This window comes from Chelonoidis abingdonii, chromosome 3 (assembly GCF_003597395.2).
Source record: "Chelonoidis abingdonii isolate Lonesome George chromosome 3, CheloAbing_2.0, whole genome shotgun sequence".
NCBI classification, from domain to species: Eukaryota; Metazoa; Chordata; order Testudines; family Testudinidae; genus Chelonoidis; species Chelonoidis abingdonii.
The window spans coordinates 134569183-134595395 of NC_133771.1; the positions used below are offsets into that span (position 1 = coordinate 134569183).

A 26213-nucleotide genomic window follows, 5' to 3' on the forward strand; every position below is an offset into this window, starting at 1 on the left:
ATAGTAGCACATGGTTGAGGTGGAATGGGCATGGACTGGAGAAGGCTGAACAGTTCTGGGCAGGGACACTTGGTCCAGGCACACAAGTCACAGGATCTTATGTAGCTCTTGACTGAGGTGTGAAAGCCTGACTACCAGAAACTTCTTATGATTAGCAGCAAAGAGTCCTGTGGCACCTTATAAACTAACAGACGTAACGGAGCATGAGCTTTCGTGGGTGAATACCCACTTCATCAGATTCATGTAGTCACACAGCTACCCCTCTGATTCTTGTGATTAGACTCTAGGTCTTCAGATGGCCAAAGTTCAGCCTTGGTTGCCCCTTTGGGATGTAGATACGGTTCTTATGCTAGAGGACCCCTCTTGGAACCAACACCTGGGGGCATCAGGGTTCTCAAGAGTCTGGCAGATCTGAGTAGCGAAGGGGTCATTGGGTAACAAGGTACAAATTGACTCCATTAGGCTGTTGTCTACTGTCCCTGTAGGGGAGTGACCTGTACCTGCAGTGTAATGACCCATATCTCTGGCAGGAGAATATTGGCTGGGGAGGAATCCATACTAACCACTAATCTGGACCCCTTGTTAGCCTAGTTCCCCTCGATTTACTTTGGGCAGCTCAAATTGTCAGTGGACTGGGTTATAGGTAGTCAGGTCTAGTGGCTGGAGCAGGAGTCAGCCTAGTGGCTGGAGTGAGAGTGTAGCAGGGTTGTCACCTGCTCCTGTCCTAAAGTGCTTGAAATCAACCCTTAAAAAGGGCTGCAGGGGTAAAAGCAGCCCTGGAGAGCGCTGCAGCTCTGAAAGCTGGGTTGATTGGGAAGCAGCCACAGCTGTAGCTGGCTTAATAAGGGCTCAGCTGGCCCTTATAAGAGGGCAGTGGGCCAGAAGCCCACACAGTCTCTCTCTGCCTTCAGAGTGGGAGTGGGAGTGGGGGCGGGGGCGGGGGCGGGGGCGGGGGCCTGGGCCTGGGCCTGGGCCTGGGTGCTAGGAAGTTCAGGGTGCCTAGAGTGAGGCAGGGCTGGGGAAAGGCCAGAGGCGCTGGGGAGCTCCAGGCTGGCAACTCCGCAGGCTGCAGAGTCTTATCCAAGGCCTCATAGAGGCACTGGGTTCCAGAGAAGGGCATCAGGTCCAGACCCAACCTTGCCTGTGATGAGTGGCTTATACTGCAGTCTGCTAATTGGGGACTGGCAGTAGCCTACGACTGAGGCTAGGTGGTGTTCCCCGGCGAGGGGAGACCCTGAGACTGAGGGGTGTATGGCCAGGGTGCAGCACCCAGACAATGAGGCACTGGGTCCAGAAGGGACGTGGGGGCCGAGTGAAAGTGGGACACCAGCCTGCAGAGGGCACTCCAATGGCTGGAGAAGAGCTAATTCCTGATGACAAGCAGGAGATGCCACAGGGGTGAGTCCCGCATCTTTACAGGGAGTCACACTGAGTGGCTGGAGCAGGAGTCAGGCCTAGGAGCCGGAGTCCAAGGTTGAGCCAGAGTCAGGTGTCAGAGCCAAGGTTTGGAACCAGATTACCAGGAGTGAGGGAAGACAGAAGCAGGACTGGTTTGGAGGCAGGAGCAAGTCTGGAACAGGATGGGAACAAGGCTGAGTGCAGGGCAGAATCTGGGCTGGAGCAGTGGAAGAACAGAGCAGGAGCAGGGCTTGGAGAGATGAGCACAGGGAGGTAGAGTCCATGGGCATGTGTATTGAGCAGCCAGCAAGCTACTGCTGCTGTTAAGTTTAAAAAACAGCCTGCTGGTTTCTTCCACCAGTCAGGCAGGTTGGTCCATCAGGCAGCCTCACTGGCTGCTTAGGGCATCAGAAGTAATGAGCAGGCACAGCTGAAGGGCTTACTCCTAACACTTCCTTTCCTTTATTCCCTCCTCACACATAGAGCTCAAATCAGAATCTAATCCTTGTCTGGAAAGGAGAGAGGTGAGGACTGTACCATTAGCTTTAATAGGGTATGGCCAGATTCTGTCACTTTTAGTCACACTGAGTAGTACTTTACTCTCCCAATAGCTCCATTGAAAAGAATGGCATTATTAATAGAGTGAGGTATGACTCCTGGTTAAAGCGACAGAATTGGGTTTAGAGTTTGCAATCTGCAATTGCATTACAGGTCTGAGCTTCTTGTTTTATCAATATAACATTTCATCACCATGTAACTCATACATGACAGAGGCCAACAAATAGCAAAAGTTAATCCACCTTTGTTGCTTATAAGAACATCCTTCCAATGAGTTATGTCTTCACTGGACTGCAGTGTAGTACTCTTCTCTAGTCATTGGCAAGCAGGGAATTGAAGGTTAACTCCTTCCTGCATTAAGACAAAAACATACCTTTGTGTAACGTGGGTTTGTATTCCTACCAATCTTCAGTCCTACTGTATCACAGAAGAGCTAGGAGAGGTACTTACTGGCTAAGGGGACTAGAAATGGGAGAGAGAAAGTCTTGTATCTTTAGGTCCCTGGTTTATATTTAACCCACGTTGGTAGTTACCCAAAAGTTACCATCTGATGGCTGTGGTGTGACACTTGTTTGCTGGTCCAGCTAAGCCTGAAGTGATCAGGTGTTTACATCATGAAAAAGCATAGCACGCTTGGCACCCTTGTCAGCTTCAGCAGGAAGGCCGAAGAGAGCGACTGAGCTGCTTCTCTCTCAACTCAAGATGGTCTTCACGGGTCAGGGTTCAGGTAGCATACTGGAGAAATTAGCATTGTCCCTCTGCATGCTATACCTTTTTGTGGCTAAACGCAGGCCTTAGGCCTCCAAGATAGCGCCATTCACCAGTGTTAAAATAACTTTGGGCCACATTCTATAGCTTTATTCATGTAACTCATGCAGACTAGTACCTTACTCCCCAAATAGCCCCACTGAAGTCTATGGGAGCATTCAAGGAGTGTGGTGCTAAGAAACTGCGGTAAGGGTGTCAGAATGTGGGCCTTTAAATCAGAACTGACTAGATTGTCTCATTAAGCCCAGCCCTGAGCAAGAGGTGGTGCATCAGCTGTGCCAACCCAAGGGTGGCCAAAGGAGTGTCTGTGACCCACAGACATACTTCTGGGTCACCATTCCTCCTTGGCTGCCTTTTTGCTCACAGAGGAGTAATTATTTATTGCTGCCCTGTACCAATAGTAAATTACTATACCCCCCACACTGCCTGTACTGACTCAACTACTCTAGCCACCGAGTAAGAGGATGGAGCCAAGACATCACCCATTCCCTCCCCATCCCCCACTCCTGGAAAGTAGTAAAATAGCGAAATAGTCCCTCTTACTCTTATATGCTTGGACCTAAGCTCTGGGTAGCCCACATAGTCACACAAAGGGAATTCTTAGTCCCTTGCACAGGCATGTAGCCAGAGTCACAATCTAGCCCAAAGTAAATATCTAGGTAACCCTTCATGGTAGGATAATTTAGATATGAAATGGTGCGCGTCTCCTTTAAACCGTTTACTTTATTTTCCCTTCTTGTTCCCAGTAGGTAGAATACAGTACTACAGCAAAGAATCATTCTGAGTATTTTCTTAGTTTTTTTTCCACCTAACATTTCATGTTGTACCCTCCATTAATTATCCAGCACCTCCAACATCCAGCATTTCAGCTCACAAAATTTGCTCGTCCAAAATGATCATGTCAACAAAAATGTCTTAATGTTACTTTTAAGACCGCTAATTGATTCTGCTGCCCTGATATCCACTTGCAAGGCATTCCAGAGCCTAGGAACATTAAAAAGCAAATGCACTGGCACCAGCTGTCTTAAGCTTAACTCTAGTCTCCACCAAAAGGCTGGCATTAGATATCTTCTCATTTTACATGTTTTCATTTTTACAACATTCCATAGTTTTGAAGTTACTGTAGGTTGAGTAAGGAGTGGATCTGGTGACCTAAAAATTGAATCTTACTTCAGACTCTTCTTTTTGCGAGGGGGAGGGAGGTGACTATGATGGAGAAAAATTCTTTAATATGAAATTATATGCATAAGCTTCTGTGGAGAACAATGGGTATATGACATGGATTCATCTCGCAAGACATATATAAGAATCGTTAGGGTAACAAGATTTATTTCCCTTCCCCCAGGACCCCATCTAAACTAGGAAAAAGAGGTATGTTTAGCAAACATGTTAGCTAAAATATATTAATTAACATTTATAAGCACTACTTAGCACCTAATATAGACAAAGACAGAGGTGTTTAAAAACCATGATAGCTAAAGTTGATTAGACCAACTAACATGTTTTTAAGCACCACTCTCTTCATCATAAGTGTTAATCAGTGTCTAAATCATATTAGCTAGCACATTTGCTAAACTCATCTAATTTTCCTAAGCTAGAAGGGCCCAAGAGGGCCTAGAATAGTAGTGCAATTTTTAAAGCATTGCACTGACTATTTTGAAACATGCAAGCAAAATACTAACCCTTTATTTTAACATGCCTGCGTGCTACCCCATCCACAGGCACCTCCCCTGCAGCTCCCACTGGAGTTTCCTTGCTGTGCTAGGTTGTAGCAGTATTTTTATGCATGTACCTGATATATTTTGGTAAGGATTTCAGATGAGTGTTCTGCACCAAATATTTGGTATGTTACCAAAGTTGTTAAACACAATTGAAACTCCCAGTGCCACTATCTAGCACTCACATTTAATTCCTCATTACATTCAGAGACTTCAAATAGAAATTTGGCCCTGTTCTACAACCCTGTTTCTTTCTGTAAAGCATGTAGTTTGCACATTAAGGTAAATACTACTAACCACAAAGAGAAATAAGAAAAATCCACTAGTTCACATTATTGGCTAGATCCTAGATACTGTAATTTATACCAGTATAAATCTGGCGTAACCCCATTAGCTTCTGTGGTGCTACTCCAGATTTTATATTGGTGTAAATGAGATCAGAATCACTTTAGAGCAGACTGCTACTCACAATCTCTAATGTATGTTACACATGGGAGATACTGTTTTCAGGGCCATAAACTAAACACTAAAAATCAAATAAAAAAACAAAGACACCAGACAGTTAGAAAAGAAGGAAAGATCATTTATAATAGTCAAAGATTTGTACTTCAAGTAACCCAGCAAACTTGTCAGTCTTACATGCATAGCCAAGAAAATCAACCCTAAACCCCAGAAATTATGCTACATATCATATAACTCACTGGCATGTTAATACTCTTTCCTTTTTAAATCTTTGGTCTCCCTTTGGAGTCTACCCTTTAAGTGAGGATCAGACTGACATGTTGCAGGCTCAGCTTTCTTTTTGAGCTGGCAAGTCATCCAGGAAGGAATGGGTAGGATGTCAATCTTAGGGAGATATGCAGAAAATCCCAAACTGGAATCTGCACATCATCACTTTACAGTGAGATATAATAAATTATTATCTCACACTCACAGGGCAAGATCCTCATTGATTTCAGTGGAGATATGCTAAAGAGCTATGTTGATTTATACGAGGTGAGGTTCTGGTCCATAATACTGAAGACTTAGGCTCTGACTAACTCTGGACCGATTTCTTCTTTCTTCCTCCTTCCACTATCATCATAGTACCTAAGTGCCAAAGTCAATAATAACAAGGAGTCTGGTGGCACCTTAAAGATTAACACATTTATTTGAGCATGAGCTTTCGCGATTAAAAAAACCCGCTTCTTCAGATGCATTCCATGCATCCTCATTGTGAATACAGATTAACACAGCTACCTCTTTGATATTTAAAGTCAATAGTATTACTCTGGGTTTACACCAGAATAACTGAGATCACAATCTGCCCTATATGCACAGCCATTAGTACTGAACAAACTCTTCATACTCTTTGCAAAAGTGCAAACACAGAGACACTTGCTAAAGGGACAGTCACTTCCAGGCATGACTATTTCTCTGTCCCCTGAGTCCATTGTGTATCTGTTTGTAAATTGTAAGTACGTGAATTTCTTCACATGAATCCTGTAATGGCAAATAGCTTCTTAAAAGACTCTCTACAAAAACTTCACTGTAAAATTCAGTGGAGAAAAATAATCAGAAATCAACAGAACATGGGAAAGGAGGCAGCAGCTTCAATCCCATTGCTAGTAGACAGACATTGACCCAATGAAAACTACCTATGAAATTAGCACAGGTTGGCTACTTTCTCTTACTGGAAATGTTAGGGTTGGTCTACACAGGGAAATTTACTGGCATAATTATACCAGTATAATTATACAACTGTAGTTATAGAGGTATAATTCCTCCTGGGAACACATATGGGCTTTGGAAATGGTATAAGCTAAACTGGAAAAAGGCATTCTTAGTCCAGAATCAGAGTGTCCGCACAGGACACTCTCCCATCTAGAAGTCATCTGTCCCGCTGAGCTGAGACATATTGGAAGTGCAGTATGGAAAACCTGGCACCATCACTTTGACCATGCTGTTGCTGTTCTATAATAAAATACAGAGCTTTGATCTTCAGTCCTGTATCACTGACATGCACTAAATTCATTCAAGAAAAATTATTAAGAAGTTAACAGGGTCTGATTCAAATGAATTAGGCTATTAGGAGTTGACCCTGTAGTCTTTCATTACCCAAAACCTCTATCATACCATATCAATTATATTGAGTTTGCCATTAGTCCTAAGCTTAAGCCACTATCATGGCCTGAATAGTCACAGCAGTACTAGAGAGATGTGAAGTGCACAGCAAGAAGGGCAGCAGTTGGAGGCGTTCTGCCTGTGGAAGGATACAGAATGTCTCTTGCCATGAAGGGGAACTTCTTTTACACCTCTTGAGTTTGAGGGGCAGCATACGCTGCAATCTGGGTTTACTGCTTTTCATGAAATGATGCAGAAAGAGATGGGGGCATGGCTTTGTCATGCTCTAGAACCCTCTGGATTTCTTGTCCCACTGATAACACAAGCATGTTAACACCCCTTGTCCTTAACGGCAGCTGCCTCCTGTACAGATGTGGAAGATAGCGGATAATTGAGCTCTCTTCCCACCCTCACACTTCCCCATAAAGCCTGCCACAATATGGATCTTAGTGACTTACACAGCAATGATGTAATTGCAATGGCAAATGCCAGTTTTGCAAGGGGTGGACCTTTATAAGGTTTTTAAAAAGTGGAGAATTTGGGAAACTACCTACCTCCTGAGTTCGTCATGATCTGTGTTTACATGCATCCAAGCTCTTTTCACTGTAACCTAGCAGGAAAAGTAGTCTATCGCTGACACTTTGCTGGAAAGGAACACAGGCACTACGAACTGTGGTTAGCTTTAAATTAACAAGGCAGACAAGGGGGTCTGGAAAATTGTGTGGGAGGGGCTCTTCTCCCTTCCCCAAACCTTGGCTCACAAAAATCATATATCTTAAAGAACTGTCTGCATCACTTATTCTAGTTGGCTATTTTACTAGGATACTGAGGGCCTCGTCCCATTTGGGGAGCAATACAAATGTGTTCATCACAGTACAAGGGTGCACCCACCCTTTATGAACAAGGCAGTGGTGGAAGAAAAGGTGTGAAGATCCAGGAGGGGAGTTGTTGACTTTTTTACTCCACAGAAGAAATGGATGACCAAAGACTAACCCCTTCCTCAGTATCCTCCCCTCCAGAAAACAAAGAGTGAGCCATTTATAACTCTGATAGGTGACTTGAACTTGTACCTTTTCCACTCTAAGCATTGGACTATCTGGTATTTTTCAACAAGCCCAGTCTCTTGCTAAACGATGGTGAGCTCTGCTGCTTCCAATCAACAAGTCTCAAAAGCTCCGTCAACATTAGGTCTCAAAGTGTATTTGCTGAAGAGGGTTGAAACACTTTTGTGTCACATCTATCCTGACCACCTTACCAGAGTTGGACCTGTGTAAGCCTGAACCATTTTAAAGCCACATATAAAACCACTTCAGTAACCATAGCGCACAGCTACCATAGTGATTAAAAACATAGATACATAGATAGATTGATTCAAGCAAATGTTGAAATGTCTTCTTCCATTCACTAGAAGTGGGGGAAATTCCTGTCTCTTCATCAAACACACTCAACTCCCCTGTACTTGAAATCTCATTAAAGCAGAGGTGGGCAAACTATGGCCCGCAGGCTACATCCGTCCCATGGGACCATCCTGCCCTGTGCTTGAGCTCCCNGGGTAAACTACGGCCGGTGGGACTGTCCTGCCCAGGCCTTGAGCTCTTGGCCGGGGAGGCTAACCCCCAGCTCCTCCCCTGTTGTCCCCCCCGCCCCACAGCCTCAGGTCACTGTGCTGCCAGCGCTCTGGGTGGCAGGGGTGCGAGCTCCTGCCAGGCAACGTGGCGGCGAGAGCCACCAGGTGTAGTGTATTAAATTGCTCCCTGTAGGAATGTGCTACTTATGGAGCACCAGGACTTGCAATGGTAAGTAGTGCACCATAAGTAGCACTTTCCTACGGGGAGCAATTTAATACACTACACCTGCCCTCCATACAGTTACAGAACCCCAATGTGGCCCTCAGGTCAAAAAGTTTGCCCACTCCTGCAGTAAAGGATTATGTTTTCCCAAATAACACATAAATGAATCCTAAAAATTTTTACCTACACCATAATAAACCTCTTCTACTAGTGACTTGGGCCCACATTATCCTTTCCCCTTATAGACACAGAGGGATGCTGACCAGGCAGATTTAACTATGGGGCACAAAAGGTTGTGAGGAATCCCTACAGCTGTAGCATTGTTTCCCCACTCCATGGATCCCATGGAAGATCTTCTGAGGGAGGAAGCTTGTGGGCTTCACTTGTAAAGTGGGATACCACTTCAGTCCCAGCTTAGATGGCATGGAGCTAGGACTCACAAGTGGAGCAACAATTGGGACAGGAGGTGATAAGCCTCTGAAGCAATAGCTCTTGGAACAGCAGCTGCTATGTATTTTCTAAGACAGCTGAAACAGCTGGTAAGCTGTGAACTGGGCTTGTTGCTATTAAAGAAGCCATTTCAAGAAGACCCCTATCTTCCCTCTCTTGTACAGAAGGTGGCCACCAGTGATTTCAAATTTTAGCAGAACCAGGGAGGAATGGTAAGAGAGAAAAAGCTTCGAGAAATTGCACCTCTATGGGTTTCAGAGTGGATGGACCAAGAGTGGAGCCATTTTCTGAGGTATACTCTCCCTGAGAAGCATGCTTCAGTTACTGTTGACTGAAAAGCTCTCAAGAGCCATTTTGCCATTGATAAGTCACCCCATGCCTGCATAAAATCTGCCTGTTTGAAAGGCACACTGTATATATAGTTCTTGCTGGGGAGGTGCTCCTGATGTGAGGGTGTACAGAGAAGTTGCATTGAGGGGTAATTCTGCCATGGGACAGGGGATTCCCTCACAGCAAATTGCACCCTACTGTTACTACACCTGCTTCTTCCATCCCTCTCCGAATTCCTTCCCCTTGAGACAATTGGCAGGAAACATGAGATCCGCCAGTAGTTTTCTGGGTTCCATGAACCCTTACTTGGGGTGTTTTCATTGGGGGACAGTCTGGTCCATGATACTTTTTTGTGCTGTGAGACCAATCAACATTGATTTGTGTTTGGGGAAAGCTTTAGATTTCAATCAGGAAATCTTTAACCGCTGATCAAACATTTTCAGAGTTTACTAGGGATGGCTCTGGTACACATGAATCATCCTAAAAAGAAAAGAAAAGCTTGGTGTGGGCTGGAAATGATCCCCCCAGTGCTTTGAAATCTCCGCTGTTCTGATTTTTAAAACACATGTTTAACAAACATAACTGTGATAATTAGGAACATGTCGAATACTCGTGCTTCCTGTTCAAATTTCCGTTTTTATTTCTGAAGTTCAAGTACGTCTTGATCACAGTAGATAAAAGTGAGAAGTACAAAAGAGGTGTAGGGAGGAGAAATGAGGAGAACTCAGAACAGAACTGAAAACTAGCATCACTGCAAAATGTAGTGGGGCTCTGTCAAATAATGGGGCTGATTTGACAGCTCCCCCTTCCGCAGGAGAAACTGATTATGGTTAAGAACCTGGTTCCCATTTACACTATCAGGCCATTTTGCACTGCTCTGGCAGACCCGGGTGGCAGTCAATTTTTAATGGATTAATTTCTGATTGCTAGGAGGAGGAGATTTTCATGGCCCTGCCTCCCCTCTCCACTTTCCTCCCCCTCCTCGGTTGTATTTAACAATGATATTATTTTTATTCACACATTAAATAATACAAAAACTAGAGCTTGCTGTAAGTCGCAGCTTGCCAATGTCTGATCTGCTCCCTGGCCTGGAGGTCTCTGCAGCCACACGCAACTATGACAACTGCTCCACACAGGGGCTGCAAGAGGCAGTTAATCTGTCCTGCCACTCCCCACTCTTCTATGCACAAAGAAGGAAATTTGTGTGCAGAAGTGAACTACCCGCATCCAAAGCAGTGTGTGTACAACACCCTAACACACCAACTTCGCCACCACTCACACTGACATAATTACACATGTAGGAGGATGTCATTCTAACCCCTTCGCCTCCTGTCAGAAATGGCACAGCTACAATACAGTTAGTTGCAGCTTGTCAATCCGGGTTTTGTTCAGCTGTTCCCCTGTATAGCTGAGAGTAGCCAGCTTTATGGAATGAAAGGAACATATTGACTAGTTAATCCAATGTTATTGTATTCCCTCGAAAGCAATTGGAGCTTGTGAGTTGGTTCAAATTAACCCAACCTGACTATCCAGGTTTTGTGTGCTTTTTGTGAGTATGTTTACCCTGAGAGAGACCATCTCTGTGAAATGTAAGTATAGAAATGATGAGACATACAAAAATCCCTTGAAGGAGAAGTTAATTATCTAGTGTTACAAGATACCACTTTAGAGGGTTCAGAAATGTGTCTACTTTTCTTTCTGTGATGACTGGTATGTGTGTTACCTTCCGGCTTACTGCTTCCTGCCCCCTGTTCCTGTATGGTTCCTGGTTCCTGCTCCCTGAACTCAGTGGTCTAGTTCCTGCGTGTATGTGTACAGTGTTGCGGTTTGTAGTTACACAGGGTCTGCTGCTGCATGCCTGCCTTTGGACTGTTTGGTTCAGTCTGTTGCTGACTTAACTGGTTCATGGTTAATACATATTTTGATTGACCACCTACCTGCATTTCTATCTTTCAATTTCCTTGTGTTTTGGGATTGCTGTTCTGAGGTGCATCGGAATGTAACATTATAGCAATGAGTGCTTCTATTCTGTACCCCATGCTGACTGCATACCCTTCAGCTGTTGACTGATGATATTTTATTCAGAATGTTCCGATACATGTGCAGATCATGCAACTCTTTGATGCTGCTAGGTTACCCTTGTTGCTGAACTGCTTGGGCTGTGATGACATTGATATTTGTGATGGACTTCAGTTGTGCAAGTTCTTCTTTGACGGAGCTGTGCAGCACCTCATCAAGTATTTTAGGACTGAAGTTTCTCTTCTGCTAAAGAGGAAAACATTTTTTCAAGCTTGCCAGCAGCCCAACAAAACCTTCCATGAATTTGCATGTCATTTTCAGCAGTTGGCCCAGGACTGTGAATTTGGGGATGTTATGATGATCGTGCTCAGGGATATTTTTGTGATTGGCATAGCCAATGACCACCTGGGCAAATGGTTACTGGCTGAAGTTGCTAGAACTCTAACTTTGGATGCCGCAGTTGCTAAGAGTGAAGAGAGGGCTCGGGCTGAAGGGGTTTCTGTGTCTCAGATTGCTGCTACCTTTGTATCTACACTTAAACTGTCAGCTGCTGCTCCTGCTTCCATCACCAAGAGTCATACAATGCTGCATATCCCTGCTCCACAGCCTCAGCAATAAAAGTTGTCAACTCTTGTTTCCACTGTGGTAGTATGGTAGTCACTTGGCCAATTTCCTTTCCTGCCCGGCTAGAACTGCAAGGTACCGAGCTTGTGGGAAGGAAGGACACTTGAAATTAGTGGGCCACGGTACACTGGTTCATAATGAGAGGCCTGAATGTTGAGCCTCTAAATGTGGAGCCGCATGAGACTGAGACTACCTTTAGACTCTGATGTTTCCTTTAGTACAATATTCTCATGTGGCAAGGTGCTGGAACTGGTATCTTGTATCTTAACACTAATGGTACAATGCTGAAGTGCAGGGTAGATACAGGTGCTGAGGGTAACCTTCTCCCTTCTGGGTTAGTTCATAATCTGGACATTTGCCCAGATGCACTGATTATACAAGATTGGAATGTGTAAGCTTTGCGGACAGTGGGTGAAGCTGTATGCTCTTTGTTCTACAAAGGCATAGCCTTGTCTACAAAGTTTGACATTGTAAAAGGTGTCACTGCAAATGCTGTTCCTTTATTGTCCTACAATTTGTGCTTACAGTTTGATGTTATACATGAATTCACACGAGATACCTCAGCTGTGGTTATGTCAACAGATCATTCAGAGACCCCACTATTTATTTAATGGTGATGGTGTCTTCACGTGAAGTATGTGTACTCTCTGCTGTTGGATTCAAACACCAAACTCTTTGCACTGCCTTCCCGATGTGTTCCTCCTTCATCAGTGAGTAAGATCCAAGCGGAACTGGTATCATTTGGGTGGTAGGAGGGCCTACATATCAGAGCTCCCCCCCCCCACTGATCATACACAAGGATGGTGACATTTGACTGTGAACAGATTTTAGGGCACTTAATAAATATGTGAAATGTGAGCAGTTTCAGTTGCCAACCTTCAAAGATGTGACACGCCAAGTAAGTGGATCCCAGATTTTCTTTGTGTTGGATTATCGATCCGGTTATTGGCAAATACCTGTGGCTGAAAGTTCTCAGTTTTTACTGACTTTCAGCTAGTCATTTGGGAGGTACTGCTATCAACGACTCCCCTTTGTGTTGGTTTCTGCTTCTGAGGTATTTCAGAAAGTGATCTCTCAGCTCCTTGATAATATCCAGGGTGCATTTTCATATTGAGTGACATTCTGATCTTTGCAAGGACGCTTCCTGAGCATAATGCTATTCTGGACCAGATGCCAACCCGACTCTAACAAGCTGGCATAAAGTTGAATGCTGCCAAGTGCTGTTTTGCAAAAGATGCTGTAGCATTTCTAGGGCATTCACTGTTGGTTGATGGTATGAAACTGACACCTGAATTGCCATGGCCTCTCCATCCTCCGCACAGCAATTGGCACACATAGCTCAGAGGGATTCTATGGTGAACATAGGAACTGGCCTAATGGATCAAACTAATGGCTTCTTTAGCCTTGATTTCACTGGGGCTCTGAGTGCTCTGCACCTCTGAAAATCAGCCCACTTGTATATGTCTAAATATGGATTTAGATACCTAACCCAAGTTTGGAAATTTTCTCCCTTAGAGGTATGTCTACACTGTGAAGAAAGACTCATGGTACCGAGTTTCGGAGCTCAGGTCAACTGACTCGAGTTCATGGGGCTCAGGCTGTAGGGCTAAAAATAGCAGCGTAGACATTCAAGCTCAGGCAGGAGCCTGGGCTCTGAAACTGGGCAAGCGGGGAGGGTCTTGGAGCCCAGGCTTCAGCCCACGCAGGAACATCTACACTACTATTTAAAGCCCCGCAGCCCAAGACCCATGAGTCTGACTCTGAGATTCAGTGCTTTGGGTTTGTCAGTGCTGTGTGGACATATGCTAAGATGCAAACATTTAAGCTTCTAAAAAAACCCAACAACCTCAAAATAATCTTGTCTCATAAGGCACTACAAATCATGACAAAACATTTCTCCAGGATATCCTAATGCTATATGGTAAATAACTAAAGTGACCATGCAGGTGTTTCCCAGAGAAGGACTTGAAAAACTAACCCCATATAGAGCTAAGAGAAGGACTAAAGAAAACTGCTGAATGTCAACAATTGGCCATTAAAACCTGGAACCAAATTTCACGACTTGAGCCCATCACCATTAAAAATGGATTTTTCCTTGTCAGTTCTTTTAAACCTATGATATTACTACTACTGATAACTGATTCATGTATTAACGAAAAGTTTAATAATCTAGCAATTTTTTTCAGAAGGAAAAAAATGTGTAGGTAGAAAAATATCAGAAAATATCAATTTCCAAGAGTGAGAATAATGTAGATTTGTTATTTATTTTATTCTAGAAAGCTCAGTTCAGATGCTGCAGCATTTGGTTTTCAGTGGAGGTGCCTGTTGCTTTTTGCCTAAAATTGAGCTGACAAGAGATCAAGTGTATTGCCCAAGATCACCCAGCAAGCCAATGGCTCAGATGGGATTACAGCAATTCATGATACTTTGTGGCTTATGGTCCATTCTTGTAAGCACCAGACCACATGGCTCCCCATCAAAATATGATCTGGTGAGATAAAAATATCCACTATTATTTAATTTTAGACCAGCTGGAATATGGTCTACTAATAACTAAGGCAGTTTTTGCCATATCCACTGCAATGGGTCATACAGGCCTTCTGTCATGCCATTGATAAATTTCTACACCCTGATTCTAGATAAGATTGGAGCTGTTGCTATACAAAATAGTTAAAGATCAAAACTTGCAGGGTCAGCAAACACTTACATAACCCTGCATCACCATGCAATCAGCACATTCAATAATGTGAAACAGACCAATCATTCCAGTTCTGATCATACAACTAATCTTCTACTCTACAAACATTATGAGCAAATGTACACAACTCTAACGAGCTTGATGTATTCTGGGATTACATTCCTTAAAAAAAAAATTATACAAGTTTAATAAACAATATATGAAATCAACAGTGTGCATTCAGCCGTGTTTTTATTGCAGAACAAAGGAAGTGGACAAAGTTAAGTTTGGGTAGATGACATGAACTGAGTGAGACTGAAGGAGGATTTTAAGGCATTTGCAAACCAATCAGTTCCTTTAATTCCTTTAGAATTTTTAAATATGTGTGTGTGGGGTGGTCTTTTGTTTTGCCTTTTTTTTCTTAATACACAGAACTTTAGTAAAGGGATTGTCTTTGCTGTTGTTGAAATAGACTCCACTGACACATACTTTAGACTGAACTCTTCCATAAAGTCTTTTGTCTGGGACTAAAATATTAAATGCCATGAAGGACTATTCATTAACTTTACAATGCAGTTACTGCAGCTTCAACAAGCATTCTTCGTTGTTGATGGGCCATTGTTTAATGTCCAGGGTTCAGTATCATTCAGATTTAAAAGAAAGCAAAAGTCTAGGGACAGACACTGAACTTTGGTGCACCGTAAGTACTGTGTCCTCAAGAGATACTGCATACAGGTCTGTCTCATCTTACGCGGGGGTTCTGTTCCGCGGTTAGCGCATAAAGCGAAAATCGCGTATAATCAAAATTACATTGAGCTGAAGGGCGGGCAGAATCGCCCACACTACAGAAACAGTATTTAAATTGTTATTTTTCTCTTTTTTTGTTGTTTTTGCCAACTGCTTAAAGCTGAAATCACGCATGTTAAATGCGCATAAGATGTGACAGACCTGTATTGACCACAGAAACAATTGATGTCATGAAGTTTATAAATATTTCATGAAGATCTTTAAAATGTTCATTGATCATGACTGTAATGCACCCCACACATCATGGCAGTGACTTTCTGGAAATCAGGGATAGTCAGGTCAACAAGAAGGTTAAAAAAATTAAAAAGTATCATCCTGCCCAGAGGGATTTTACAGGAAATGTGCATTATGGAAGCAGGAATGAGTGAACCTCCTTGACTGGAGCGGAGGGTGCTCATGATCTCTGAAAATCAAGCCACTTACTTAGTGGCTCGAATATGGATTTAGGGATGGAATTTTCAAAGACTCCTAAGGGAATTAGGAGCAAATAGCCACTTGACTTTCAGCTTTCTTGCCACCCTAGGAGCCCAACTTTAGGTGTCCCCTTTTCTCTCTATGCCTCAATTTCCTTGTCCAAAGAGGAATGACAATACTCGCATGGCCTCACCGGGGTTGCTGGGAGGGTAGCTTCAGGTTCATAAAGCAATCTGAGACCTTCAGATGGAAGGTGATATAGAAGCGCAAAGCTTTATTATTATTGCAAGACACTGTTTCCTGTGGTGAGCGTATTGTCCATCACATGAAGAAAACCCTGCACTTTTCAGGTGTCGCTGCTTGAACATATGCAGTTTGGGGTTGTCAGTTCTTTCAGATTTAAGTTAAGGTATTATTGATGAGGTTTTCAAAGGCCTTCTCATAATGGAAGAGTTACATACAACACATACACACATTAACACAAGCTGTGATTGCATATAACGCCCTGCACACCAGGAAGAAAATCTACCTTATTATGTCATCACCTTAGAAGTGAAATTAAAGTAGTTTGGTGTTCAAACATGGAAGCAATGGATTTCTTCCTCCCCATTAGAGTTCCATACACTCCAGTGACAGGGAAGGTATGTGATGTGCAAAATGTCATTACTGGGCCTGCATTAGCTTCATTTTGCTGACAGCACTTCCTGGGCTTTCGTGTTCAATGCAGTTTGGAAGTTGCTGTTGCTAACATAACAAAGTAGTATAGGCATATAAACAAAATATATGCACAAACTAAATGTGTACAGAAACAGTGGGGAATATGTACACATAAAGAGAGGACATTGAATGATGCAGACACTAGGGCATTCAAGATAGTGAAATGTAGTGTGTTGGGTGGAGGACACTGCTGGGAATGTTACACAAAAATTTCATGTACAGTTACATCCCCTCCAGTACCTTTAAACTTTATGATGTTATTCATAGGTGATCTAGCAAAGTTCTTGGTTCCTGGTCCCTGGGTGCCTGAAAACATACTGGGGTGCAGTATTGCTAACAGTATGCAGATAGCAATATCTGTTAAAGTGTTGGTGTCTTGGCATTTAGCCACCAATGTTATGAGGTGGTTTGCCTCAGTTTCCCCTTCCACACAGCAGTGTAGGCCTGTTATGCTTTTGCTGCTGTGCCAAGCTCTAAGCCTGTTTACAGATATTAGCTGAGAAGCACCAGGTTAGTGGTACTGTCTTGTTACCACCCCTAGCATATACAGAAGTTTTTTCCACAAATCAGAATGTCACACATCTTCAAAGGGTTTGTTATTAACATCAACTCCTTTGTCTTGACCCATAAATGAAGTAGCAAAAGACACAAGATTAACAGCCAATTTAAAAGACTTTGTTCACACAGCCTGGCTTGCCCAGTGTCCACTGCTTTTCCCAACCCCTTTGTGTACCACGGTAGGTGCTCAGATACAGATTCTTCTGCCTTTTTGGAGAAGGCTCTCAATTCAGGCATGTGTTTGAGGATTTGGCAAGGAAAGAGTGCACTACAGCTATGCCTGCCCTCGTCCCCTCCCTCTGGACTATCTTTGTGTTGGGTCCCACCCACTTGTGAAGCTTCCCAAATAGGAAGTTTTTCTTCCTCCTGCCATGAAGAGACAGTTTATCTCTTACAAGCATAGCAGGAACAACATATTTTAATGGAGTGCTTTGGATTGGTAAGATTCCCCTTGTTCACCCTACTCTCTGTTTCCAAAAGGTCAGCCGGGTGGACTCTTCCCTCCAGGAGATCTGATCCCCTGTCTTCCCTTAAAACCTGATCCACCAGTGAGCAGTCTGGCATTTCAGATGCAGATCTTTCACCCTCCTCATGGGGAAAAGCCTTCCTACAAAGGTGGGGCAACACTCCTGTCCCCCCTCACCTTCTGTCTGGACTTCCCTCTCTGGGCTTCCCTCTGAGGCAGACACTCCTGTGTCCCCCAAAAGCAAATGTGACCCTGACCTAGTTGTGGGCTCACAGCTACCAGCTATGACAGACCCTTCACTGGCCAAAACAATTCCCCTGATTTCACTCAGGTTGGGCTTGCTTTGAGCTACAGAGTCCTTGGGATCTGTTCCCATAGCAACATTACCAGGACCCCAACTTCCACCTTCAAGATACATGTCTTTGTGCACCTCTTCCACTCCCTTACAGCCAGTTCATGCTTTTGGGTCTCAGTCTGTGCTTGTCCCTGGGCATCAATTTCTTTGTCTTTTAAGTCCAGGGTTTGCTAGTGGGCAGTCTTTTTTTTTTCCCCCCCCAGGCAGCTTTTTGTGCTTGAATTTGAGCCAGTTTCTGGGCCTCAAGTTCTTTGTTTTTTTAAGTGCAGGGCTTGCTGGCTCCCTCTTTCCTTCTTAGCAATTTGCAGCCTGTGCAGTTCTATCTTCTTCTGAGCTTCACTCTCACCTATTTTGCTCATTTTCTGCCTCTATTTCCTTTACCCAAAATAAGCAAACAGAAAATAACAAACCAGTAACCACTTCATCTGTTCTCCTCCACACTCAAAACTCACTTAAAATCACTATCAGTATTTCAAAGCAATCAGCTGTGCACAGATCCTGCTGACTACACCACTGTGATGGATTCGATCACAGATACTCCCTTGGGGCTGCCACCTGATGTGTTGGAATTACCTCTGAGCCCGTTTTCCCTTCCAGCTTGGGACTCCAGAACCCTGCCTTGTTGAGACAGACATGCTATCCTGCTGCAACACAGACCCAGATCTGGTCCAAGCCCCAAAAGCTGAAGACTTTAACCAAAAACTGCTCAGCAAGTTACTTATTTCCAGCACCCAGACACCCAGCTCCGAATGGGATCCAAACCCCAAATAAATCCACTTTACTCTTTATAAAGCTTATACAAGGTAAACTCATCAATTGTCCACCCTGTATAACACTGATAGAGAGATTATGCACAGCTGTTTGCTCCCCAGGTGTTAATCACTTACTCTGGGTTTGTTAATAAACAAAAGTGATTTTATTAAGTATAAAAAGTAGGATTTAAGTGGTTTCAAGTGATAACAGACAGAACAAAATAAGTTATCAAGCAAAACAAAACAATCAAGTCTAAGCCTAATACCTTTAAGAAACTGAATAAAGGTAAATCTCACCCTCAGAGATGTTCCAATAAGCTTCTTTCACAGACTAGTCTACTTCTTTGTCTGGGCCCAATCCTTTCCTCTGGTACAGTCCTTGTTAGTTCCAGCTCAGGTGGTAGCTAGGGGATTTCTTATGACTGGCAGCCCCCTTTGTTCTGTTCCACTCCCTTTTATATCTTTGGCACAAGGCGGGAATTCTTTGTCTCTCTCTGGGTTCCCACCCTTCCTTCTACATGGAAAAGCACCAGGTTTAAGATGGATTCCATATCATATGACACGTTCACATGTCCTGTGAGATTTTATTACTCATTGGCTGGCACCCACGTATACAGGAAGGCTTACAATTAAACAGAACCATTTACAACTAATTGTCCTAGTTAATGGGAGCAATCAAGAATCCAAGCCACCATTAATGGCCTACACTTTGCGTAGTTACAATAGGACTTCAGAGTAATACTTCATATTTCTAGCTTCGGATACAATAATGATACATTCATACAAATAGCATGAACACATTCAGTAGATTACAAGCTTTGTAATGATACCTTACAAGAGACCTTTTGCATAAAGCATAATATATTATATTTACACTCATAAGCATATTTCCATAAACCTGTGGTGTGCAACATCACAACAGTATTGTTCTATTAAAGCAATTTCCATTAAAGAAAAATCTGGCTCAAAGACTTTAGTGGCAATGAGAACCACCTTAATTCCTAAAGTAGGGCTTGGGAAAGTTGGCACTAGGTATCTTGGCCAGATCCTCAGCTGCTGGAAATCAGTGTCGCTCTCTGGGAGTCAGCTGATTTACACCAGCCGAAGATGCCACCAGGAGTTCAAACCATCCTCCTCACTTCGACCACAAAAGGTCAGAACCGGCAGGACCACAGAGAGCCTCTCCCCAGCCCCCATGCTTTCCTTGATGATAAAGTCATCCTTTTTTTAATGTATTTCAGAAACACAATTAAGTAATTATAGAAACGCTCTGATGTTAAACTAAACAAATGGCCATTAACTGCCTTTTCTGAATACCAAGAAAAATAAGGGTTGGGGAACAATTGACGGAAGTGCACCAAACAGAAACTCTTGCATTAATTATCATCATTCATTCTGGGGTAGATGGCGAGAGGCGGCGCAACCTACACTTTAAAAATGGATCCTTCCCCCCCCCATGGATCCTTCCCCCCTCCCCCCTCCACCATAACACACACACTTTAAGGGTCTTATCCTAACTGCCATTGTTCCTCACTGGGAGCTTGCCCACTGACTTTCGAATTTGATGCAGGATCGGCCCTTTACATGTCCATTTCACAGTGGCTGAATGAACTACAGCGTATCCAATGACAGCTAAATGAAGTACTTCCTGTTCCAGAGCCTGCGCAGCCTAACTCATAATATCTTCGAAGTAGATTGACATACAAAAGCTTGCCCACGGGGACCCGAATGGTCAAGGATTGTCTTTATTTAGGGCTATCCTTCACCCTCTCACTTCTCCTGGTCTTCTCGCATGAAAGAGAGCAACAATAACCCCGACGTCCACAGCGCAAACAAATTCGATGTTATTGGGGTGATCTTCCACAAGCAGATTCCAGTTCTTCCCTTATGTTCTTCCAGCTCTGACAAGACAGACCTTGCCTGTTCCCGTCGCTCCCCCACTGTCCCATTGTCCCCCTTTAGCAAACATGACTCCAATCCTCCATCCCCATCCAGTCCCATTCCCCACACCCTTACTCCTGATGAGCTCAGACTATTATAGTATAAAACCTGAGTTTTGCCTTAGCTATCTTTACCAATAGTTTACTGAAATTTAACTAACAATCCTAAAATTGTAAAGGTATTTAACCAATTATACCCACCAACTTCATTGGTTTACACCCCAAAATATTACTATACCAAGGCAGACAGAGCCCATGCAAATAAACATCAAACAATGCAGAATAAGGATTTCACAACTACAGTCTATACAGACTAAGGGTTTTCCAGCTGGTCTATTCATAGTGATTTCTTGCCAAACAGGAGCGACAAACTAAGTTCCTTTACATCTTCCAGGCTCTCCCTTGCTTTGGAGGTAATAGGAAGATCAGACCAGGATTGTATTCCTAATAGCCCAGTAGCAATGTGACTAGTCTGGAATGTGAGGATGTGACCATACACTTCCCAGTTTATGGCTGCCTAACTACATCTTAGCTGAAGGCCTTAGCCTGTCACAGTAAGAGAAGGCCATTACACAGACAGTGATTTTGATTCTTTCTTTTATACTTCTATAACTAGCTAAGTGATAAGAATACATCTAAATTCTTAAAGGATAGGCCTTTGCAGACAGGCCTGAATATCTATATCCTCACACTTTAATAGGTAGGAAGACAGAAAAAATCCTTCAAAACTGTTGTAGAACAGTCTAAGAAAAGCTCTTTCCCTTTTCCAGGCAGGCAGTGATTAAAGTCTATGAACAAAACACAGCAAGGAAGGATGTCTTGCAGAAAATGCTTTTCTTCTTGACTTTGCAGTGAAAAAGATAAGCAGAAAGAAAAACAAAAATGGTCATTGACACCTGCAAAGGATGGCACCAGCCTAATTACCGATTTTCCCAATAAAAAGGGAAGCCACTCTTCAATGAAATAGGTTAAGATTCCATATTTGTTAAGTGTTTATGTACACAAAGAACACATATATAGCCAACTGGGGACCGGAAGTCTAGCATTTAATGCAATCAATTGGCAGGGACTGCAGTAAGTGTTCTAGCACTAACGTTATATAAAGGAAGATTGATGAGTTCGGGGGTTTATTTGACATATAGTCGCACCCCCCCTACTCCTTTTCCAAGCATACATGAGAGAAGAAATGCAGATTTCCAAAGGGATTCTGATTGGGCAGGTCCTTCTTTTGAAAACTAAATAGAGGGTTGCATACCCTGAAATCAGTTGGATTTGTGCGTGTGCATTGGATGGGGAAATGAGGCTCTTAGCCATATATTGCAAGGGGAATAGAGCCATTTAAAAATAAGCTTGTGTTCATTTTTATAAAGAGCTACTTTATTTATTTATGTATTTGTATTGCTGTAGCCTGGAAGCTCCAGGCTTGAACCAGGACCCCACTGTGCTAGGTGCTGTACAAGCACAATAAAAAGACAGTCTCTGTTCCAAAGAGTTTACATTATGAGACAGGAGACAACAGATGGCTACAGACAGTCAGTCCGTATTGGTCAAGCTGATAAGCTGTGGTCTCAGCACACCTGCAATCTAAGCGTTATCAAGTTTGTCTATTTAAATCATAAACTCATTGGTTGGAGACTCTGTTGGTATCTGTTGGTACAGCACCTAACACAATGGGGCCCTGGTCTTGTCTGAGACATATGGGTGCTATAATAATAATAAATAATGCCACCAAAGAATCATGTGACAGAAGGAGATGGTGAATGGGAGCCTGGAATAAAGCTAGAAAAGGAATGTGTGTGAGTGAGTGAAAGAGAGAGAAGCAACGCAATGAATCTCATGTCATAGCTGTAAAGTGCAGCACTGCAATGGTATGGTATAATGCTACATAGCTATTCATAGCCATTTTTATCTTGAATAATCCCTGCCATGTCTCAGTGCATCTCATTCATGGTGAAGGCGACACTGGCTGGGAGAAACACACTTGTTTGTGCCTCAGGTGCTCTCATAACTGATGCCTGTCTAATGGTGGCTCCTGATCAATAGCATGCAGGAAGTCAGTGAGGCCTGGATGACATCTAATCTAGCTTTCCTGTCTGGTGGGGTTTAACAGTTCTCATCACTGAGGGCAAACCCCGTGGCCAAATCAGGCCAGAGCCAGAAGTCACATCATCAATTTACATCTCTAATGCTACATGACCTGGCCACACTGGGGGCATGAGAACATTAAAGCATTGTGTCCTAGTGTTCCAAGGTACTGCACAAACTGCCCTGGGATTCACACTGTATGCTGGTCATGGTGAAACAGTGAAAAACATTTAAGTACATGGGGCCCTATCCTACACTCATTCAAATTAATAGCAAAATTCACATTGACTTCAATAGGAAGAGAATCAGCCCCATCTTTTTAGGGTAGTCATTGAGCTTGTGAAGTATAGCTATTCTGCAGCATTGGAAACAGAAGCACAGAAGACAGTCACTGAGTGTAGTCAGTTATAGTGCCAACTCTAGACTTCATGGCAGAACTGCCCTGTTCATCTGAGGTAACAGAGACCAATTTAACATCATGTCCTTGGTAGCATTGTTCAGATTCAGATGCTGGCATCAGAGTTGCGATAGTGATCAAGACACAGTCAGAGTTAGAAGCCACACCAAAAGCTAAACCAAGTCAGAGCCAGAAGCCCCGCCAGAGTCAGAGTTATGCCAAAGGTAAAGCTAGAGTCAATAACTGGAGTTAGGGCATGGGAGCAGGAACAAGGTATCATAGCAGGAACGAGGAGCAGGCACCTGCTGAGGAAGCAGGAGCTTGGTCTCAAAGGTCTGGCCGGCAACAGGTCTAGTAACTAGTTACTCAGACAGGCAGTGTGGCAAGAACTGAAAGTTTTGTGGTAAAAGACATCCAATCAACAATCTGCTGCTAGTTAGCTGATCCTGCTGAGTCAGTGGGTGTAGCCCTTGTTTTAGGGATCTCCATAGGTGCAGTTTCCTTGCCTGATCTTGCAGGTTGGCAACAGAGATGGTAACGCTCTTGGATGGCAACTCTGTGGGCCTGAGTTTGGGAGCAGTGGCCTCTGAGGGGTCATACAGTTCTTTCTCTGGGGATTTGTGCATTACCAAAAGGTTACATCAGCAAATTTGTAATAATGAAATGAGCCACCCAGGGAGAAGGAAGGAGGCCACTAGCAGTAGGTAGAAAGGCACAGAACGGTCCTGGGAAAGTTGTAAATACCTAGCTAGATAACATGTTTGTAAGAGACTAGTTCAGATCGCGGAGAATACTATAGTGCTGTTGTGTTTGCATATAATAAATTAGTTTTATATTTATATAGTGCCATTCATCCCAGAGTGCTTGAAAGTTATACACGGTACATCTGGAAATGCAGCTGCCCCCTGCCTCCACACACACACACCACACAAGGTGGAGAGCTCAGCCAAATTGTGCACACCACATCACACAAGTTCAGGGAAAGAGAAATCTGATCAGGCACAAACATCTATTTTTATAAGAAGTGCCATGGGATCTTTGACATCCATGCACTGAAGATAGCATCTGTAGGGTCCCTTCTGAAAAACCTGCAACATCCTCAGAATAATAAATGGCAAAGTAAACTTTGCCAGGGTTTGAACCTGTAGCACCACAATACACCAGTCTTCCCACTAGAGCCTGAGGCCAAGTCTGAGCCCTAATCAAGCCCCATTTTTAACCATTAAGCACAAATGCTTATAGGACGACTGAGGGCACTAACTGAAAGGATAGAAAAGCAATCTTTTAGAGACCGTTAAAAAGCAAAACCATTAAGTGGTTAGTGTCATTACTCTAATATTTATAGGTTATGTGAAAATGTAAAGGTCACAAATCTAGGCTAGAATTTCTAAACATGAGAAGCTAAAGTTAGGCACCAAAAGCCATATTTAGTCACCTAAAGAATAGTCCGATTTTTCAGAGCTACTGTGTGACCTCAGCCCCAGCTGAAATCAATGGGAGATGTATGGGCTGAAGACCTCTGAAAATCATGCCATTTATTTAGTATGGTTTTAGGTGCCTAGCTTTTGACATCCGAGTTTGGAAATGTTAGTTTTCCCCTGGTATTCAGAGAACTAAATGGAGGGGCAAATAAAAAGTAAGAGGGAGTTTGAGCGGTTTGGCCCTTAGTGTCTGGCCTGGAGATGGTTTATCGGTAATACAGAGTGTGAAAAATTGATACAGACATTAGAGAAAAAGAGCAGTTTAAACAAAGCACCTTTTGCTCAATTAGCCAAGCCAATGTGACCACATTATCCAGCCGTTACATCAGCCAGGACATGCATATGCTGCCTGCTAAAATAACTACTGTTCTGACAGATGAAATGAATAATTCCTTTGTCCATAACAAAAGGCCAAGTATTCTTTTTTTTAACACAAAGTGATCTGTTGAGAGTTTAGGATTCACCTCTGAATGCTCCAGTGGGCAGGGACTTGGACTTAACCAAACCAGCTACAGAATAGAATTATCCCCCCCAAAAGGGTTTAGGCTTGTTTTGTCAAACACAGTGGTTTGAATGATCTTTCTTCTTGGCATAAGGACATATTGGCAGCTTGGAGAGTGCTGGCATAACCCATGTACCTCCTGGGTGTGTGGTGCTCTGTCCCCTCTAGTAGCACTGAGACCACTTTCAGATTAATAAATCTGCTACTGCCTTAGCTAAGAATCATGTGGTTTTTAGCTCATGCAGTAGAGGATCGTGCATTTAGCTCCAGAGGTCCCAGGTTCAACCCTGCCTGTCCCCAGCCAGGATCTGTTGGCATTACACTGGTGCTAAAAAACAGCATAACACCAGCTTTTCATTGGTACCACACAAAGTAAACAATACAAATTGTGTTTAAGGAATTTGACAGTATCAAGTTGCTATTTTACACTGGGATCAAACTTTGGTTAGTTAATTAATTACTCATATTAATTTGTAATGTCCAAGGTAGTGCAGGAGACAGACAGACATGTACAAGCAATCCTATATCTGAGAGCATTGTTCACCATCTAATTTTCACTCTGTGCCTCACTAAACACAATCTGTATGAAACATGCTATACAAAAAAAGGGGCCCAGTCTTGCAGCTTTTACACATGGGAGCAGATTATGTGTAATACTCAGGGCTACAGGAACTATATATTTATATCTAAAGATACTTTATTAGTTTGTTGTTATCTACTTGTATTATGGTTGAACATAGATCAGGGGTGGGTAAACTTTTTGGCCCGAGGGCCACACTGGGGTTGCAAAATTGTATGGAGGGCTGGGTAGGGAAGGCTGTGTCTCCCCAAACAGCCTGTCCCCCACCCCCATCTGACCCCTCCCACTTCCCACCCCCTTAGAACCCCACACCCATCTAACCCCCCCTGTTCCTTGTCCTTTAATTGCCCCCTCCCAGGACCCCCCACCCCTAACCAGCCCCGGGACCGCACCCACTATCCAACGCCCCTGCTCCCAGTCCCCTGACTGCTCTGACCCCTATCCACACCCCCAACCCCTGACAGGCCCCCCCTGGGACTCCCACATTTATTCAACGCCCCCATCCCCTGAACGCTCCCCAGAACCTCCCCGCCATCCAACCACTCCCTGATCCCTGTCCCCTGACTGCCCCCTGGGACAGGGATGTAAAAATCTGAATGAAAATGTGGGTAAATCAAGCACCTCACTGATTTCTACACTCAGTAAAGCTAGAGCAGACACAAGGGGTTTGCTTTTAAGTGTTTGGACATTTCTTTGGTAGGGTTTAGGGAAAACTTCTAGGGTC

General features: G+C 43.5%; 1 protein-coding gene across 1 annotated transcript in view; it reads left to right on the forward strand.

Moving 5' to 3' along the window:
- The window catches only part of ERMARD (ER membrane associated RNA degradation), a 497458-nt gene that overhangs the window by 367636 nt on the left and 103609 nt on the right, over positions 1–26213 (forward strand). The gene's annotated exons all lie outside the window — the stretch shown is intronic.